Genomic DNA, 7351 nt, shown 5'->3' with positions numbered 1-7351 from the left:
GACAGGGAGTTGCTTATTGGCAGCTGCCTGAAAGGAGATGCTTTCTAGGCAGCAGCTCCTCCCATCTATGGTTTCCTTCAGACTGCTCAGGACATGCCACACAGCCTCTATGATGATTACTGTCCTTGGCTGGCCGGCTGATCTTTTCTTAACCTGAAAGGTAATAGTGAGACTCCACTTGATGTTTCTTGGTCCTTCCCACAGCTTCAGATGTTCCCAGCTCTGCAGTGGCTTCTGTTCCTCCTCCTCCTCAATCCTCTTCTTCAATTTCTCACCATAGAAGAGGAGCTGCAAGGTTGCTTTTTGAGAGGTGCAGAGGTGTTGGAGATCTGCAATCCAGGCAGAAGGCAGAGCAGAATTAATTTTTGTTTCATTCTGCTGCAAAGGACAATAGTGATCATTATCTGTGAAATGGATCTAAGCAAGCACGTCTCTCTCATCTCCCACTTGAAACTAAATGCCCAGCATTGTTCCTTGTACTTTCCTCACCCAGGGAAGGAACTATCCCTGGGCGACTATGGGAGGGAAGGCAGAAAATAAAGAGAATGAATAAAATTATGTGGGATGGCAGAGAATGGTATCTCCTCCATCTGCGCCCAGAGACTGAGGCTTGACACAGAGGGAGGAAAAGGATGTGATAGGAATTTTATGGTCTTAGATATATGGTAATGTTCATAACCGCACATACACAGATCAGCACAGGAAGACCAACCTGGAACCATTTTGATTCCTAAACTGACCAAATGTTTTCTCTGCAAGGTCAAAATGGAAAAGCCTCCCCATTGTCTTTTCCTTCACAAATCCTGTCTTAAGGGTATGTCTGTGTTTGAATAAGGGTGTGAGCCTTATCATTACAAAAGACTGGCCAGGCTCCTCAGGCAATCCAATCAAGTAACCTGCCAGACCTGAAATAAACAAGGACAAGAGAAAAACAATATTGAAATTTCCACCTTTTCTGTGATGTATCTGAGGGGTGGTCTTAGGTTACACCCCTCCTGTGATGTATGTATGATGTTTCTGGGGGTGGTCTTGATCTAGAGTGTGGCAATTTCAAAAGTCTTTATAAGGCCTTGTGCACCATTTTTCTGGGTTCCTCTTCCTCTCCTGCGGGTGAGGAGAGCACCCTGTTGCAACAGATCAATAAAGATCAAGCTTACTAGCTGCTTTGCTTCTCAATATTCTCTGGCTGGCCTCTGTTATTTTCTCCTACCAATAGGGAACCTATGTAAGGACTCTATATGGGCTCTTGGATACCCCATAAGGGAAAAGGGCATATTTTTATTTACAACAGGGACATACCTGAAAGTCCCAGAGCAGTCCTTGTCCCAAGAGCTTAGGATGACTGACAGTTCAAGGAAGGCTGTCTTCTCTTCCATTTCCATTTGCTAGATGGTGGAAGGAGGAGAAAAGGGTGTCAGGGTGGAGAATATATTCAGGTTCTGGAACATCAAGGGGCCATGTCATTCATGAGCATTCCCTGGGAAAGACACTTTTAAATTCCCTACAAAGGTCACAACATTAATCAGGAAAAGAACTTTCTAGAAGCTTATGGGTGCCCACCCTTGGAATAGCCACTCATTTCCTGCAGGAGAAAGGGGCCACCCCAAATAGAAGCAAGGTGCCCTTGTGTGCTTGAAAAATATCCAATCCTTTCTGGATTTATTTTTCCCTGGTTTATTATTTTTAGACTTGTACTTTTTCACTTCCCAACATCAGCAACACTTACAAGAAGCCCTTGAATATTCTTTTCCGTATCTGTTTTTCCCCACTTCCAAATGCTGCCTGTCTCATCGCCTCCAGGTTCTCTGCAAGAGCGTCAATTTGATCCTGAAGAGAAAACATAAACCAGTTCGTTCTGTTTTTGGTTCCTTTATTGTCTATTTCTGAAGTGAAATCCGAGGGGCAAAGTTGAATGGCATGCTTGCTCCTTGCCCTCACATTCCTGTGCTTTTTATACAGAGATCTCCTGCAACCTTCCATATCCTCTTGCAGCATTTGAATGGGTTGGATTCAATAGATTACAGGGTGTAAGTGAAGTAGGGGGTTTATCACACCTTGATAGGAAGGAAGGGAGACCTCCCCAATGCTTTGGGAAGAGAATACACTCAAGAATGAGAGAACATTAAAAGTGTCCTTCTAATCTGGAGCAGGCCAGCATCTCTTTTTCACAGTGTCCAACCAGATGCCTCTCTTAGACCTGAGTGGTGCTAAACCACAGAGCCTAGGGCTTGCCAATCGGAAGGTCGGTGGTTCGAATCCCCACGATGGGGTGAGCTCCCGTTGCTCGGTCCCTGCTCCTGCCAACCTAGCAGTTCGAAAACATGTCAAAGTGCAAGTAGATAAATGGGTACCGCTCCGGTGGGAAGGTAAACAGCGTTTCCGTGCGCTGCTCTGGTTCGCCAGAAGCGGCTTAGTCATGCTGGCCACATGACCTGGAAGCTGTGTGTGGACAAACACTGGCTCTCTCGGCCTATAGAGTGAGATGAGCTCCGAAACCCCAGAGTCGTCCACAACTGGACCTAATGGTCAGGGGTCCCTTTACCTTTTACCGCAGTGCTGTAATACAAAGACACATTTCCTATTAAGGTAAAAGCTAAAGGACCCCTGGATGGTTAAGTCCAGTCAAAGGCGACTATGGGGTTGTGCCGTTCATCTCGCTTTCAGGCTGGGGGAGCCGGCGATTGTCCACAGACAGCTTTCCGCGTCATGTGGCCAGCATGACTAAACCACTTCTGGCACAATGGGACACTGTGACAGAAACCAGAGCGCACGGAAATACTGTTTACCTTCCCGCCGCAGCGGTATCTATTTATCTACTTGCACTGGTGTGCTTTCGAACTGCTAGGTTGGCAGGAGCTGGGATAGAGCAATGGGAGCGGGAATTTGAACCACCAACCTTCTGGTCAGAAAGCCCAAGAGGCTCAGTGGTTTAGACCACAGTGCCACCTGCATTATGTGTGTTGAAACATCTAATATTCAGTTTTACTGAACGCCCTCAGGTTCTCGTATGATGAGAGAGAAATAATTCTGTCCATCTGCTTTCTTCACACTGTGCATAATTTTATGTCCCTCTTATCTTGTCTTAACTTTTGTTTTTCTAAACTCAAAAGCCTCAGATGTCAGCCTCCCACAGGGGAGTTTAAGATGTTGCAAGGCCGTAGGACAGAATGAATTGTTTTCCTTTGAGCTCAGCAAGCAATTGGAAACGTCAAAGCAGGTAGCATCACACAGTGCTATGGAGTGCATAAGAAGTGGAGTGCTGGATGAGACCAGTGGCCTGTTCTTACAGTGGCCAACCAGACAGCACTTACAAGCTCGTCTTGGCTTTCCTTTAAGATGGCTGCTCCGTATGCCAGAACCTTCTCTCTCTCTTGACACAAAATCTCCTCACGACTGCAGAGTTGATCCTGGAAAGAAACATGATTTGTACTTTGGTTCTTTTTTTTCTTTTTCGGTTTATTGAGTATTTATATCAAAATTGAGAAAGTGAGAGGGAAGTTGAATGCAATGCTTGTGACTTAAGTTTGATGGAGGTCTCTTGCACCTTCCATGTCACATTGTAGCATTCAGCATAGAATTGTAGAGTTGGAAGGGACCCCGAGGGTCATCTAGCCCAACCTCCTGGTATGCCCCGTGGAGGACCTTAAGGTCCACAAATTACAACACTTTGGAGGTCCCAAGCCGCAAGGTGGTTAGATTGGTCTCAACTAGGGCCAGGGCCTTTTCAGTACTGGCCCCGACTTGGTGGAACGCTCTGTCACAAGAGAAAAGGGGCTGCAGGACTTGACATCTTTCTGCAGGGCCTGCAAGACAGAGCTGTTCCGCCTGGCCTTTGGTTTGGACTCAGTCTGACCCTTATGTTTCCCTCCCCTTATGGTTTTGATCTTTGGGCTACTTTTAAAATGAGGCTGCATTTTAAATTGCATTTTAATGTGTATTTTAAATTGGTCCCCCCCATTATGTTTTTATTGTAATTTTTACTGTTGTTAGCCACCCTGAGCCCGGCTCTGGCCGGGGAGGGTGGGGTATAAATAAATTTATTATTATTATTATTATTATTATTATTATTATTATTATTATTATTAATGCAGGGATATGTGGCTGTCCCATACAGGGATCAAACCTGCAACCTTGGAATTACCAGCACTAAGCTCTAACCCAGTGTTTCTCATCTGCGGGCCATATGGCCCCTTGGGGACCCTCATGATATTTCAAACAAGGTCAGAAAAAGGTTGATAAACACTGCTCTAACCAACTGAGCTACCCAACTGGGTTAGATTGAATAAGTTAGTTGGGTTTAACACTCCTTGAAATGAAATCCTGGGGAAGGGCATCCTTGCTGATTTCTTGGGGAAATAACAAATTCAAGAAAGAGAGAACAAGAGGCCTGCGTCCTCTTCTCACACTGACCAATCAAATGCCTCTGAGAAGCCTACTGGAGATCTTTGAGGGCGTCAATAAGCAAATAGATATAGGTGACCCAGTGGACATACTGTACTTGGACTAATGTGTGGAATTCAGCGGCCAGGTTGTTCACCAGGGCAAGACGGTTTGAGGATATTGTACCCATCTTGGTCTGACTGCACTGGCTGCCAATTAGCTTCCGGGCCCAATTCAAAGGGCTGGTTTTGGCCTATACAGTGGTACCTCTGGTGATGTACTTAATTAGTTCCGGAGGTCCATTCTTAATCTGAAACTGTTCTTAACCTGAGGTACCACTTTAGCTAATGGGGCCTCCTGCTGCCGCCGCACGATGTCTGCTCTCATCCTGAAGCAAAGTTCTTAACCCGAGGTACTACTTCCGGGTTAGAGGAGTCTGTAACCTGAAGCATCTGTAACCCGAGATACCACTGTAAAGCTTTAAGTGGCTCAGGACCGCAATACCTCAAGGACTGCCTCTCCCCATAGGGATCAACCCAGACCCCAAAATCATCATCTGAGGCCCTTCTTCATGTGCCTCCTCTGTGAGAGGTCCGGAGGGTGGCAACCCGAGAATAGGCCTTCTCTGCAGCGGCTCCCCGTTTGTGTGATGCTCTCCCCAGGGAGACTTGCCTGGCGCCTTCATTATACACCTTTAGGCGACAGGTGAAAACGTTCCTCTTCAACAAGGCCTTTGGCTGATTAATACTCTTCATTCTTTTAAATGTTTTTTTTTTGGGGGGTGCTATTTAGTCATGCTGGCCACATGACCTGGAAGCTGTACGCCAGCTTCCTTGGCCAATCAAGCGAGATGAGCGCTGCAACCCCAGAGTCGGCCACGACTGGACCTAATGGTCAGGGGTCCCTTTACCTTTACTTTATTCTGAATATAAATAAACATGGTGTAGCAACAGAGGCCAGCTTACTTCCCCAAAGGATACTTTCCCCCTTTCTAATTCTACAGAACGACTTCTAATATAGCTATAAGAAATGCTTTGGTTATGGGTGACAAATACAGTGGTACCTCTGGATCCGTTCTGGAGCCCCGTTCGCATCCTGAAGCGAACACAACCTGCGTATGTGTGTCTGCGTGCATGGGGGTTGCGATTCACAGCTTCTGCGCATGAGTGTGACGTCATTTTCAGCGTCTGCGCACGCGCGAGCAGCGAAAACCGGAAGTAATGCGTTTCGTTACTTCCGGGTTGCCGCGGAGCGTAACCTAAAAACGCTCAACCTGAAGCATATTTAACTTGAGGTATGACTGTAGTCCCAAACTTAGGGCAGGTGTGAGGAGAACCTTTTTCCCTCCAGCTTCTCTGGGTGTGGCCAGGGTTGCTTGACCTTGGCTGTAATTGTAATTCAGCAACTCTGGAGGGGTGGGACTTCCTGTTCTTATTCCGTACCCTCCAACATTTCTCTGAAGAAAATAGGAGCATCCTAGTCCATCATAATAATACAGTGGTACCTCACATTACATACGCTTCAGGTTACAGACTCCGCTAACCCAGAAATAATACCTCAGGTTAAGAACTTTGCTTCAGGATGAGAACAGAAATCCTGCGGTGGCAGCAGGAGGCCCCATTAGCTACAGTGGTGTTTCAGGTTAAGAACAGTTTCAGGTTAAGAATGGACCTCGGGAACGAATTAAGTACTTAACCCGAGGTACCACTGTAGTAATAAATTTATTATTTATATGCCACCCATTAAACATTAAAAAACATCCCTATACAGGGCTCCCTTCAGATGTCTTTTAAAGGTTGTACAGTTTCTTATCTTCTTGACTCAAGGGGTCGCATACCCTCCAACGTTTCTCTGTTGAAAGTAGAGACATCCTACCATACCCTCCAACATTTTCCCGGTTAAAATAGGGACGTCCTAAATAAAAGTGGGGCATTCTAGGATCAAACCGGGACAGCTTCTGTAAATCTGGGAATGTTCCTGGAAAATAGGGGCACTTGGAGCATCTGCCATTCCACTTAATGAAATACTCCACCCCCTTATCACAAAGCTCACCGGAGCATTCCTTTCATGGAGACACACTGCAACATTTTGTTGCAGGGCTTGCTTGCCCATAGCTAGGAGAGTATTACTAGAATAGAAAACGTGATTTCCTACCTTGTATATTTCAGGCGCTTCATCCAGAGGAACAACCTTGTGTTTTTTGTGTTCCTTGGCTTTGTCACAAATCACACAGATGGCGGTTTTGTGGTTTTTACAGAAGAGTTTCCGGGGTTCCTGGTGTTTTTCGCAGAAGCTCCATGTTCCCCTCTGACGTCTGGAGAGATCCTCAGCAAGACCCCCAGCAGACATGGCTGCCTCCGGCACAAGAGTTACTTTTTTCTCTGCTGTCTTTTGTTAAAAACTTATTTCACAAATGGGGTGTTTCCTTTCCTGGAAACCAGGTGACTGGGGATTTCTGCTTTGTGTTGCACCTCAGGTGTGTGTCAAAGTCCACAGCCAAAGAGAAAGTTTAAACAATTATTAAAAAAAAAGAATGTGCAAAGCAAACTCTTAGTTGGCAAGGACATTCTGCAACCTTTGATTCAGTACCAGGAAGAAACCTTTAATTTAGTACCAGGAAAGAAACAGGAGAATACAGGAGATAAGACGCCTCATTAACTCTAAATTATTTGGGGCATTCCTCACAGGTGCCCCGGGTGATATTTCAGGCTCAGTTAGCTGTAATATCAAAGATGACATTTGGGGGTGCTATTTCTCTAAAATGCATGTGGAATTTAGGGAGTGGAAAACCAATTTCCCCTGGATTTTAATGATCTTCCAGAATGGGATGCAGTAAAAACCAGGACACCACAAAAGTTGCTGAGCTGCTTCTTTTTTTAAGGAAACCACCAAAATTGTTGAGCTTTTTAAAGGAAATTCCCAAAGTTGTTCAGCTTCTATTCCCCTTTTATTCTGATATATGATAGCACTA

At 45.5% G+C, this 7351-nt stretch overlaps 1 long non-coding RNA gene across 1 annotated transcript; it reads right to left on the bottom strand.

Moving 5' to 3' along the window:
- On the bottom strand, positions 1-6685 carry LOC310757354. Its single transcript, XR_014545094.1, has 5 exons — positions 6535-6685; positions 3312-3407; positions 1727-1827; positions 1300-1385; positions 1-329 (listed from the first exon to the last, which is right to left on the bottom strand). It is a non-coding gene; the product is annotated as an uncharacterized lncRNA (long non-coding RNA).
- Between the last annotated feature and the right edge of the window lie 666 nt (positions 6686-7351).

This window comes from Podarcis filfolensis (assembly GCF_964270895.1).
Source record: "Podarcis filfolensis genome assembly, chromosome: 2".
Classification (NCBI taxonomy): domain Eukaryota; kingdom Metazoa; phylum Chordata; class Lepidosauria; order Squamata; family Lacertidae; genus Podarcis; species Podarcis filfolensis.
This window is presented reverse-complemented; position numbering and strand designations above follow the sequence as displayed.